The sequence below is a fragment of the Spea bombifrons genome, chromosome 13 (genome assembly GCF_027358695.1).
Source record: "Spea bombifrons isolate aSpeBom1 chromosome 13, aSpeBom1.2.pri, whole genome shotgun sequence".
Classification (NCBI taxonomy): domain Eukaryota; kingdom Metazoa; phylum Chordata; class Amphibia; order Anura; family Pelobatidae; genus Spea; species Spea bombifrons.
The window spans coordinates 7,425,091-7,438,297 of record NC_071099.1 but is presented as its reverse complement, the minus strand read 5'-3'; the positions used below and the strand labels follow the sequence as shown (position 1 = coordinate 7,438,297).

Below are 13,207 nucleotides of genomic sequence, written 5' to 3'. Positions count from 1 at the left end.
TTCACTGATCCGATTCATGATCCGAATCTTCGGATCACTCAGTGTGACTCACAGGAGTTACTGTTTCCCAGTCCCTCCGTGCAGGCACACTAATGATTGGCCCCGCCCCTTTCATTAGTCAATCAACCCTCCTGCCTGCCTACTCACGTGATGTCACTGAAGGCAGAGAGTCGTTCAAAGATTCGGATCTTAATAAAGTTAACTTAAGGTGCAGTTGGAGGTAAAGGGGAATGTAAATCCTGGGGGCAGTGATTATTAATGTATTTATTTATAAAAGTATGGTGATATTCTCTGAATGATTGGAATCCCTGTAAGATCCTGATCCCTGTAAGATCCGGATCCCTGTAAGATTCGAATCATTTGAATCTTTGAACGACTCTCTGACTCTATGAGTCATCGTTCCTCTGTGAATTAATGAGCTGTAACCTGATCCCAGAGTCTGTGTCTGAGTGCTCTGCAGATGACTCGCTCTAGGATCAGGTTACAACTGCATGATTCACAGACTGAAGTGCTACAAATGAATCGTTCAGTCTACTGAACCGATTCATCCGGATCACTAAAAAGATTCGGATCAAATGAATGATTCGTTCATGATCCGGACATGATCCGTGCCCAATGATACGGCTTTTAAACCCCCTTGATGCCACTCTGCCTCTAGAAATGCCTTATACCCCCTATATGCCACTTTGTCCCATCATATGCCTTTTAACCCCCTATATGTCAGAGTGGCACTCGCTGCCCGGGAAGCTGGCAGAGGAGGAAGCGTCGCGGGACCAGCCACGGCGCGGGACCGGAGAGGCAGGTAAGTCCTTACAATGCAGTACAATTCTGGGCACCGGTCCTTAAAAAGGACATTATGGAATTAGAAAAAGTGCAAAGGAGGACTACGAAATTAATAAGGGGATTGGGTAATACTAGTTATGTAGAGAGACTAAAAAAGTTAAAATTATATACGCTAGAAAAACGGCGTCTCAGAGGGGATATGATAACATTATATAAATATATGCAGGGCCAATATAAAGAGCTCTTCAGTGACCTGTTCATTAACAGAAATATACAAAGAACAAGAGGTCACCCTCTGAGACTGGAAGAGCACAGGTTTCATAGACGACAAAGGAAGGGATTCTTTACAGTGAGGACAAGAAAGGTATGGAAATTCACTTCCAGGGGAGGTGGTGTTATCCAATACATTAGATACCTTCAAAAGGGGCCTCGGTGGTCTTAGAAAGACATGTCTTTCTAAGACCCTCGAGGCCCCTTTTGAAGGTACAGGGATATAAATAGAATAACATTAATATTTTTAGCTTCTTGATCCAAGGAGAAATCCGATTGCCTCTTGGAGTCAAGAAGGAATTTTTTCCCCCTGATGGCAGAATTCGAAGTAGCTTAATTAGGGTTTTTTTGCCTTCTTTTGGATCATGAATAGGAAGGTTAGGTAGAAGGGTTGAACTTGATGGACTTAGGTCTTTTTTCAACCTTATGAACTATGTAACTATGTAACAACTGACATGACCAAAAAGGACAATAACGCCTCTCACTGGTCCCCAGAAACCATTAAAGCCTTTGAGTCAGTTGAAAATCCTGATCCTCATGGATCATAAAAACGTCACTTACCTGTCCGAGGCTAAGCGCTTGACTCAAAGGCAAGCCCGATTGGCACATACTAAAAAACGATGCCATTTTAGCCTCCTCCCTACCGATAAACCCACAGATAATATACAGAAAAACCAATACACTTAAACACCACTTTTCACCTAGCATTCTGCCAAAAATCAGAATACCAAGGGAACTAATTCCCTCCTTGGTGAGAAACCAGAAGGATTTCATATATGTGGAAGATGCAAAATCTGTGTTAACCTACCGAAAAAAAAACACAAATTTCACCTGCACACAAACAGGAAAAACATACAAAATAAAGAAATTTATTAGTATACCTTTTACAGTGCCCATGTAATAGTAAGAAAATGTACAAATATCAATTAACACATTTTAATCTTTATTATTATATTTTACATAATCATTTTTCCCCCCGTATAAAATGACCCCCAGATGGCAAACACGAAGTTTGCACATGGTACAGAACACATTAACGGATCAGCATTTTTTATCAGAGTATATGAAGATAGACATTTACCTAATCTAAGAAATCTTTCCTTTATGTTCCTTCATGCTTCGGCTTCCTCCTGACTGATAATGGAGCGGCTGTCCGATGTTCTGATGGCATGGACGGCTCCTCTGATAGAAACAGCTGAAAAGGAAGAGAACATGGTCTTTGAATTTGACGTTCCGTGGCAAGAACATACCTGTATCGAGAAACAACTTACTTACGAGGTCATCCAGGGATACACGGAAGTGAACTTGGGACCTTCCTTGGCAACCTGAGGAAGTATAAACGAAGATAACGGGAGTGAACGGATTAATGAGTGATACCTCCTGATGAAGCCACCGTTTTCAACATTTGGAGAGTGTTGTAATAGGGAGGCTTCCCGAAAACCACTTAAGGGAAGTATTACATTCATCTTATTCTAATTCACATTCATTTGGGTGACTTAAGAAATACCCACATTGGCATTTCCTATTAGCTTTTCCATTTGGGCATTTTTTTTAATCTTTTCACACATATACACGTATACTTTGTTGCTACCTGTCCAGTCTGTGCACAGACTAAATAACGCACATGAGCATGGCAAAGGTGACATGCCGGAGAGTCCAGCAACATCAGTCTTGGAGAGAAAGAGTTCAGAGACAGCGCATCATATACGCATATACAGATGTTGCAATGGAATCATGGTTCCCCAAGCAGAAGGAGGGACAGCAAGGTAGCGGTCACGTAGCAAGACTTGTTATGTGGAGAAAGAGAAAAAAATGGATAAGAAATCATAAAGATATGTGAGATAATATGTAATAAAGGTATGTAAATGTGTGTGTGCAAGTGCTAACGGAGCTACCGCCTCAGAGCGAGGATGAAAAGCTAATAATTGGGAATAACCCATAAGGTAACAAATACAGAGGCATTACAATCACGGAAACATAGTAATGACACAGCTGGAATTGAACGTGTACATGAGCAGACAGAGATGACACACCATAATGTCCAGCAATATCAGTCGTGCATAGAGACAGCTCAGGTACAGCGTGCTATACACGCATATATATCCGTTGCAACGGAACCATGGACCCCCAAGCATAAAGAGAAGCATCAGGGGTGGCAGTCACATGGCGAAACATGTTGTGTGTAAAAGTTAAAAAAAAATGTAATGCATGAGGGTGCGTGTTCCAGTGCAGTTGAGACTAGGGCCCCTTAGTTGAGGAGAAGGCCGATAAAGAGGGATGACCCGTACGGCACACTCCCAGAGACATGTCCCAGCAGAAGCAGGGAAGTCTTTTAAATTCAGTCAGCTCATAGGGTTGTTGGTCCAGGTTATTGGGCGGCTGTAATGCCAGGCGGCGCAGGAAGGGCCCAGCATCCTCTCTTAGCTACAAGAGTAGTCCACCTCTTTGCACAATGAGTTTAAAGGGGAAACCCCATCTGTACGGGACCTCGTGTTCCCTCAGGAAATCTGTTAGAGGCCTCAGGGCCCGGTGTTTACGGAGGGTGGAAGGGGCAATCTGCATACCACACCAGGGTGACACCGTCCAGCTCCGGGGAGACATTCCGGGTAGCGCGTAGTATGGCCTCCTTCGTGGTGTAATAGTGGCATTTCAAAACAATGTCCCTGGGGGGTTCTCCCTACCCTGGTTTTGGGCGTAATGCTCTATGAATCTGCTCCAGGCTTAACTCTTCCTCCGGCATGTCAGGTAGAAGTTGCCGCAGGTAGCGGTGGATAAACGTGCATATATCGGTCAGGGATTCTGGGATACCCCGGACTCGTAGGTTGGAGTGCCTGGAACGGTTATCCATGTCCTCCATGGTATCTTGAAGATCCGCGCACGGGGCTCCTAGGCGGTCAATAACCGCGTCGCTACGGGTGCTAGGGCCAGCCTCATCTGCTCCCACAAGGCCTTCACCCCGTGTGGCGTCCTTCTTCGAAAAAAGTCCGGCATCTCGGAGGAAACTCCCGGTTTTCCACCCCTACGGGTGGACATCCCACTGCTGGGTGATCAGAGATCAAAAATTTGTCAGGTGTGGTCAAATGGATAGGCTTTGGAAGCTAATGTTGCCAAGTAGTAAGTGGGAACTAACTCAAAGTGCGGCCATCTTCTTCAAGCACCAGGACACGCCCCCTCAGGGATATAATTTTTAAATTATAGGGAATGACAAAATATGGCAAAAATATTTGTCTGGGAATATAGGCCTATAGTTTGTTATTATTGTGGCATCTTTCTCAGTTTTTAATATTGTAAGAATATCTGCCTGTAGAAGTTCCATTGGGCAACTTTTTTTCTCACTCATCTTATTATATATTTCCACCAAATATCTATTTAAATTTGTTTTCAGGTGTTTAAAGAAAGTGTAATTGAACCCATCCGGACCCAGTGTTTTATTATATTTTTTTCAGCTTCATTATTGCATCTTTGACTTCTTTTTTTGAAGTCAGTGATTTTAATGACTCTTTTTGTTCTCTATTTATTATAGGAATCTTAAATGTCTCAAGATATTCTTTCATTTCTCCTGTTTTACAGTCTGTATGTCAGGGTCCATCCAGGCTGCGGAGCTCCATATCTCTGTTTTTCCCTGCCTTGCCTCAGTTCCCATGTTTTGCTGTAATCATTTCCTTGATTTCCGTATGCTCTGTCCTGAACCAGAGGTTCCTGGATTCTAGTTCTGCTCTTTGCTTCAGCTCCGGTTTCCTTTATAAGGTGTGCCCCACCCATGTGATATGTTTGTCTCAGTCTGCAGTCTAAAGTTATGTCCTTCTCAGTTTTGTGTTTGGATTTAATGTTTTGTTTATTAGTAATTCAGTAAGCAGGATTTTAGCGTTAGGACCCACTGAATATTGGAGTACCTTGGCGTAGTGGTGGGCTAAGCATACTATGGCCATATGATGTGACGGAATCTCCAATTGTTATCACATAGCCTAGGCTAGTCCTGTATCCATGTGTGTCTGTATTTTGTGTACCTTTGCCCTCCTACCCTGAATCATCTGAGGATTTCGGTTCCTCTCTCCTCTCCCCATGTCCCAGTTAAGTTGCCCTATCCATGCTTAAAGGAGAAGTGTTCGAGGATTCCGGGTCCTCACTCCTTCCCTTGTGTGCCTTGTTCCCTGTATTCTGTACCAGGTATGTCCTGTCTTCCTATGCTCCTTGCTCGGTCTCCCAGTTCCTTGCTCTGTGCTCCTTGCTTGCTATGTTTCCGTTATATACTCTGCTTAGCTTCCGTACTCCCAGCTTGCAGCATCCTGCACATGATTGTAGTGCTATGTCTCATGCCTGCTCCAGGGTGCCTGCAGGAAACCTCCAAGTTCTGCTTTGTTCAGGACTACATCAGCTGCTATATCAGGACACTGGTATGTGGCTGCACAACCCTAGATGCTCACCACCCGGGTGAGTGCAGTCGCTGGTAGAAACCCTCAATAGTTTCTACCAGCCCCAGGGAGATGTCTTGTTAATAATGGAATAATGTTATTTGTGTATTTTGGGTCCCTGGGGTGGAGCACTTGGAGAGTAGGTCAAGCCAGTGCTCTACTCCACATTTTGTGAGCAGCCGAAGACCAGCAGGTGGGAATCCAGTCCGGAGATTCATGGATACTCTCCTAAGCACTCACCTGTTTCAACTAATTAATGGGAGAGGCAGTTAAGTAGTCTCCTGATCTCAGAGCAAGAGAGATCATTTGGCTCCCTGAGAGAGATGGAGAGAGCTGCCAAAATACTGAGTACTGCCATTATTGCATACAATTTGTTATTTTGTTTGTTGCTTGGCTTTATGCCTATCCCATGTTTGCTTAAATGTCTTAACTGTATTAACATCTACCACTTCTGCTGGAAGGCTTTTCAATGCGACTACCCTTTCTGTAAAGTAATATTTCCTGATGTTACCATTAAACCTTTCCCCCCTGTCACATCTTTCTTCCAGGCTATGTATGTTAAGATCCTTTAACCTGTCATGGTAAGGTTTATCCTGTAATCCATTAACTATTTTAGTAGCCCTTCTCTGAACTTTCTCCATCATATCTATATCCTTTTGGAGATACGGTCTCCAGTACTGTACACAATACTCCAAGTGAGGTCTCACCAGTAATCTGTACAACGGCATGAGCACTTCCCTCTTTCTACTGCTAATACCTCTCGCTATACAACCAAGCATTCTGCTAGCATTACCTGCTGCTCTACTGCATTGTCTACCTACCTCTAAATCCTCAGAAATAATTACCCCTAAATCCCTTTCCTCGCACGTTGAGGTTAGGACAGTAATATTCTATACTCTGCCCTTGGGTTTTTATGCCCTAGATGCATTACTTTGTATTTATCCACATTAAATGCCAGCTGCCACAGCTATGACCATTTTTCCAGTTTAAGCAAATAGTTGAGGCGCAGGTACATGTAAGGGAAGAAAATAAATATATAGTGTAAAAAGTATAAGTACTGAAAAAATAAGTGTAATTGTAGTTGCACTCACAAACGGATAAGATGCTTCAGGCCCTTCAAATTGTGTTGAAAAATATCCTTAATAAGTCTTCATACAGAATCTAAAAAATAAAACTGAACATGGTGCAGTATCCTCAATAAAACAGTTGTTACTATTCAGAATGCACTCACATTTCGTCCATGCACTGAGTGCATATAAAAGCGATGGGTTAAAGTCCGCCAAAAACTCGATCAAAGGGGGGGGGTCCCGTGTGATCCTTCTGACGCGTTTCGCCGTATGGGCTTCCTCAAGAGAAAGGTTTTGGTCGGTATTCCATTTTTCCAGTTTACCTAAATCATTTGCCATTTGGCTTCTCCCTCCAGGAACATCAACCTTGTTGCAAATTTTTGTGTCGTCAGCAAATAGACATAGCTTTTCATCAAGACCATCTGCAGTATCACTAATAAAAATATTAAGGAGAATGGATCCAAGTACAGATCCCTGAGATATCCCACTGGTAACAAGACCTTGCTCTGAATATACGCCATTGACTACAACCCTCTGTTGTCTGTCACTCAGCCACTACCTAATCCATTCAACAACATTGGGATCTAAACTCAGAGGTGTGGCACAGTGTCAAAGGCCTTACTGAAATCCAGATACGCAATGTCTACTGCACCACCTCCCTTACGAAAAATTACTGCAGTTTTTTCTGAAGTAAGGCTAGGTTTCCACTTGGGTTTTTGTTCTGCGTTATTTTCTTGATGAAAAACGCCAAGAAAACTGCCACTGCATTCTCCTGCGTTTTGGCGTTTTTTCTGGAGTTTTTTCTGGCGTTTTAGCCTTTCTGTGGAAATTGCTTTTTTTGACCTTAGGCAGTTTTTCCAGCCTTTACAAGTTAGAAGTTTCACACAGCTAAAAGGGATTAGGATAAATGGCAAGTATCTGCCCCCTCCTGATGTCATTTACTTGGTAGAGTTCTACTTAAACGCCCCGGCGGACCCGTTTGTCTCTTTTCTGTGGTTTGTAAGGCATGCTTTATTCCGAATGTCTGCTCCTCTAGGAAGATTGGCCCCAAATGATGGTGCAATTGGCACGCAGGATCCAGTTGGGTATGTTTGTTTGTAATGGCATGTTTGTTCCAAATGGTGTAAAATTCAATATGAACTTTGTTTTGTGTGAAACTGTTTGTTTCCAGCCTATTTCTCGTAGGACACACAGATACTGGGTTCATCCTCTGCATTGTAACTGTGGAAAAAAACGCCATAAAAAACGCCAAGGCAAAAAACCCACATGGCTTTTTCATGGCGTTTTTTCTCTCCCATACACTTCTATTGGAGAAAAACGCCAAGATTTCCTTGCAAAAGACGCCAGAGTGTCAACATGCTGCGATTTTGAAAAACTGCCACAGAGCCCAAAAAAGCAGAAAAACTCCAGAGAGGACTGAAAAAACGCCGAACAGAAAAAAGCCAAGTGGATATGGCATTGTGCGATTTCCTATTGAAGAACAGCTAACATCTGGCTGCAGAGTTTTTTCACTAAAAAAACGCTGTGTGGCTGAATTGGCGTTTTTATGGGCGTTTTTAGCAAAAAAAAACCAAGTGGAAACCTAGCCTTACTTCAGAAAAAACTTCAGTAATTTTTCGTAAGGGCTTGATCAATTACTTTAGTCACCCAATCAAAAAAAATCAATAAGATTCGTTTGGCATGATCTTCCTGAGGTAAACCCATGTTGTTTTTGATCTTGAAACCCAAATGACTTCAGATGTTCAACAATCCTGTCCTTTAACATTGTTTCCATTAATTTCCTCACAATGGATGTAAGACTAACTGGCCTGTAGTTGCCCGACTCCTCCCTACTGCTTTTTTTGTGAATGGCACAACATTTGCTAATTTCCAATCCCATGGGACGACTCCCGTTACCAATGATTCGTTAAATAAATGTGTTAACGGTTTTGCTAGTACACCACCAAGCTCTTTTAATAACTTGGGGTGTATCTCATCAGGCCCCATTGACTTATTTGTCTTTACCTTAGACAACTGAAGTAGAACCTTCGGCTCGATAAACTCACATATTTCAAACTGAGGTCCCATTCCCTCATTTTCATTTGTAAAAACTGAACAGAAATATTAATCGAGGCAGTCAGCCAGACCTTTATCCTCTTATACATACATTCCTTCTTTTGTTTTTAATCTAACTAATCCTTTTTTTACTTTCCTTTTCTCATTTATATATGTAAAAAATGTTTTATCTCCCTTTTTACTGACAGGGCAATTCGCTCTTCTGCATGTGATTTGGCAGCTCTTATAACTTTCTTTGCTTCTTCCTGCCTAATTTTATAGATCTGTCTATCTTCCTCACCTTGGGTATTTTTGTATCTACTAAAGGCTAAATTATTGTCTTTTTTATATTTTGGCCACTTCTGCAGAGTACCACAGCAGTTTCTGTAATTTTTTACTCTTACTGACCAGCCTAATACAATTTTCTGTTATCTTCAATAATACAACTTTTAAATAATCCCATTTCTCCTGGACTCCATTTAAATTGCCCTAAAATCTAAAACTTTTGTTGTTGCGTGGTGCGACTCACTGTTTATATATTAAACCACACAGACTGATGATCACTAGATCCCAAACTTCCACCTACAGAAATATCTGTTAACAAATCTCCATTTGTGAACACTAAATCCAATATGGCCTCCTTACGAGTTGGTTCCTCAAATACTTGTTTTAAAGATAATCCCAGTAGGGAGTTCAGAATATTTGCACTCCGGGCACAACCAGCTACTTCCGTTTTCCAGTTCACATCAGGGAGATTAAAGTCCTCCATTCACTGTCATTAACATCCCCCTTCACTGTAATTTTAGCTATTTCCTCCACTAGTAGTTTATCTAGTTCTTCTACTTGTCCTGGGGGTCTATAAATCACACCTACATGAGTTACTTTACTTTTGCCAAATTGTACTGTAACCCAACCCGACTCTATGTTCTCCTCACCAACTTGTGTTAATTTGATTTTATGTTTTTCACATATAGGGCCATATAGGGCGAAATGTCTCTTTTCTATATAAAGAGTACCCCAGTACTTTCTGTCCTTGTTTTGGGGGGCAAAATATATGCTTCTCCCTACTATCTGTATAGACAAAGCCCCCAGATCCACCCACCTGGTTACTAAGTAAATCGTCTTCCTTTTCTATGCTGTCTAGTCCGGTATTTATCCCCCCCCCATAGGTACAGTCCATCACGACTATAGAGATCATACCCCAAAGAAATCAGTCCAGTCTCTAAAAACCCAAAGTCCTTCTTCTTACACCAAGACTTCAGCCATGCATTTAGCTGCCTAATCTCTCGCTGCCTGTAGCGCATACCACAGGTAGTTTCTCTGAGAATACTACCTTGGATGTCCTTTTTTTTAATCCTTTTAGGACACTCCATCTTCCTCTTACTATGCCATTGGTGCCTATGTGCACCAAGACAGCTGGATCCTCACCACCCCCTCCCAATAATCTATCCACTCTGTGTGCAACATGCCGAACCCTGGTACCCGGGAGACAGCAAACCATTTGGTTGCTACGATCAGAGCTACAGATTACCCTGTCTGTTTTCATAATTCTGGAAATATGTGAAAATTATGTGTCCTAGAAAACATGGCTGATGTGGTCACCCTACGCTGGACATATAACAAAGAAGAAATAGTCGGTCTAGATGTGCCAAATAATACTTATCTGCCATCAAATTCCATTATTTCTGTACAGGCTAATACACATTGTTTGGTTTATATCTTTGGGCACCTATGCTGTGGGACATATTTATGGTTTTTTTCCATGCACTAGGACGGGTAGTGATTTATTTTATCTGAGGACACCTGTTCTGTTTATTTTGTATGTTATTGTCATACTTACACTTTGAAGTATTTTTGTAGGAGAATGTGCCCTTAGGTAGCTTTTGTGCATGCGTACACATATGCTTAGACGTTGTCACATTGTTACATTGTGACTCAAATCTCTTCTTCATCCCTCACATTCAGTCCCTCGCCAGATCCTGCCGCTTGCACCTAAAAAAACATCTCTCGTATCCGCCCATTCCTCACCCAAGAATCCACAAAAACTCTGGTTTATTCACTTATCATTTCCCGTCTTGACTACTGCAACACTCTTCTGGTTGGCACTCCACTGTCTCAAGTCTCTCCTCTACAGTCTATCCTAAATGCCGCTGCTAGGCTTATCTTCCTTGCACGTCGCTCCTCTTCTGCTTCCCCCCTCTGTGAAACACTACACTGGCTCCCTATTACCTTTAGAATTAAATTTAAAATCCTGGTACTGACATATAAGGCCATCCATAACACTGCTCCTCCATACATTTCTGACCTCATTAGCAAATACTCTCCTACTCGATCCCTACGTTCTTCCCATGGGCTAAGGCTCTCCTCCTCACTTATCACCTCTTCCTTTTCGCGTCTACAAGATTTCACTCAAGCTACCCCATATCTCTGGGCAGGGCCCTCACCACTGAATGCATCGGTTTGTCTTAGTCTGTCAATTCTTGTCTTGTCATATCCCTTGAATTTATGTATTGTATTAACCCCTTCAATCCCCTATAGATGTACTGGGACGTCCAAAAAACACCTATTAAGAAACCCCTATGGACGTCCTGGTACGTCCAGCCCTTCTTGCAGCGTCAGGGACACATCCCTGCCGCTGCACGGGAGATCAGGCTGGGGTGAAAGCCGGAAAAGCTGTTACATTTCAAAGCTGTTACATTTTAAACTGCCCGATCGCTCGATCGGGCAGTTTCAAATGCCTGATTGTGCGATCGGGCAGTTTCAAATGCCTGATTGCGCAATCGGGCATTTCCTTCCGGGTTGCATCACTGCTGACGTAACCCGGAAGGTCATCGGAGAACAGGATATCTCCTGCAGGGGATATCCTGTCTTCCGATGAGGTGCAGACGCTGCGATCTCTGTGCAGGTCTGTGAGGACCTGCATAGAGATCACAGTGTGATCGGTGCAGGGGGATCACGGGGAGGGTAGTGAGAAACCATGTCTCTCACTCCCCCTCCCGTCCTGAAACAGTGAAGAAAAAAAAAGCCGTTAATTCATTTAAAAAATAATAATAAAAAACCCAATAAAATAATATAAATAATAATTAAAAAAAAAATAATGTGAGCTGTGATGTCATTGTGACATCACTGGCATGTTCAGGAGGTCCCTAAGAGGACCTCTAAGCATTTTTGTGTAAAAAAAAATATATAAAAAAAAATAAAAATAAAATATACATTTTTTAAAAAAATATATAAAAAAAATAATAAAAAAATAATTATAAAACCTTACATCCCATTGCCCTACCATAACATCTAGCCAGTATAACCCTCCTGCCCCCGTTCACAACCCCCAAACCCGTTAAGCCATAAGCATAAAAATTCTACAAAAAATGTACACCTTATAGTATGCTCCCTGGTGCTGGGAAAGTATGGAAAATTTATATAAATTAGGTATTTCTGAAATCAGGACACCTGAATTGATAAACTTGGAGGGGATTTTCCATCACTTTACCTAATTTTCTGAGGATTCAGAGGGAAAATGTAAAAAAAAATCATTTTTTTTTCTAATTTTCTCTAGTTTTTACTAAATTTCTCATTCTAAATTTTCAGCTAATCATCCAACTATGGTATCAAAAGAAAGCTCTATCTCTCCTTGAAAAAACAATATATAGTTTACATGGGTACACTATTCACAGGAAAAGAGAATAATCTCTGAACCGACATAGCGCAAAAATGGCAAAATTGCTCCGGGCTTTGAGGTACCAAAAACCCCTGGGATTGAAGGGGTTAAGCGCTTTGTAAACTGTTGGCGCTATATAAATAAAAGATAATAATAATAATAATTATGAGACCAGACATTTCTAGTGCCTGCCAAGTGCATGTGTTTGATTTTTCAGATATGTAAACTGAACATCGCTTTTGAGAAAGACATTTGGTTGCAGTTTAATGTTGGGGTTCTCCACAGTATGTTTTCCCTGTTGCTGTGTAATTGGTGGTGCAAATACATATATGTATGCAATATGCTTTTGGAATTAAGTTATAGATGTGTGCTGCCAGTTTATTTTTTATTGATTTCTGTGATTTTTTTTCAGGAGATAGTTCTGCATCTTTTTTTCCCCTTACATTTCCCTCCTTATTGTGCACTATAAGGGAAGACCATATTCAGTGGCGTAATCACGTAATAACATAACATTACCAAGCTGCACATCAGTAGAAAGAACGATCACACTGGTACACAAACAATATGACATATTAATGTTTTATATACATGTTTGTATCACATGGCATGATATCATATTGTACAGATTACATAATGGAGTATTCAGTTAACCACACACAGAGCATTTAGATAATGATCTAGTTCATTACTTTAAGCTATAATATGTATTACATGTATCCTGTGCTCATAAAATTCCAAGTAAATAGCTACTTTAGAAAAAGATTGATAAAATCTGACATCCAGTTTGCTTTTGATGGGAGATGTGTGTTTTTTAGTTATTTTTAAATGTAATTGTTTAAACAAAAAATATAGTTGATTTACAAACAGTTGTTCTTTGTATAGTGCAAATATTTCACTTTTATTTTCCTCACAACTAAACTATTTTGCTTAAAAACTGAAACTTTTAAAATGTAATAAAAATATTATTTTATGTAAACACCAAC

At 41.2% G+C, this 13,207-nt stretch overlaps 1 long non-coding RNA gene across 1 annotated transcript; it reads right to left on the bottom strand.

Moving 5' to 3' along the window:
* Positions 1–8,762: 8,762 nt before the first annotated feature.
* Positions 8,763–9,517, bottom strand: LOC128471944 (uncharacterized). The gene is made up of 2 exons (XR_008346133.1): positions 9,436–9,517; positions 8,763–9,384 (listed from the first exon to the last, which is right to left on the bottom strand). It is a non-coding gene; the product is annotated as an uncharacterized LOC128471944 (long non-coding RNA).
* Between the last annotated feature and the right edge of the window lie 3,690 nt (positions 9,518–13,207).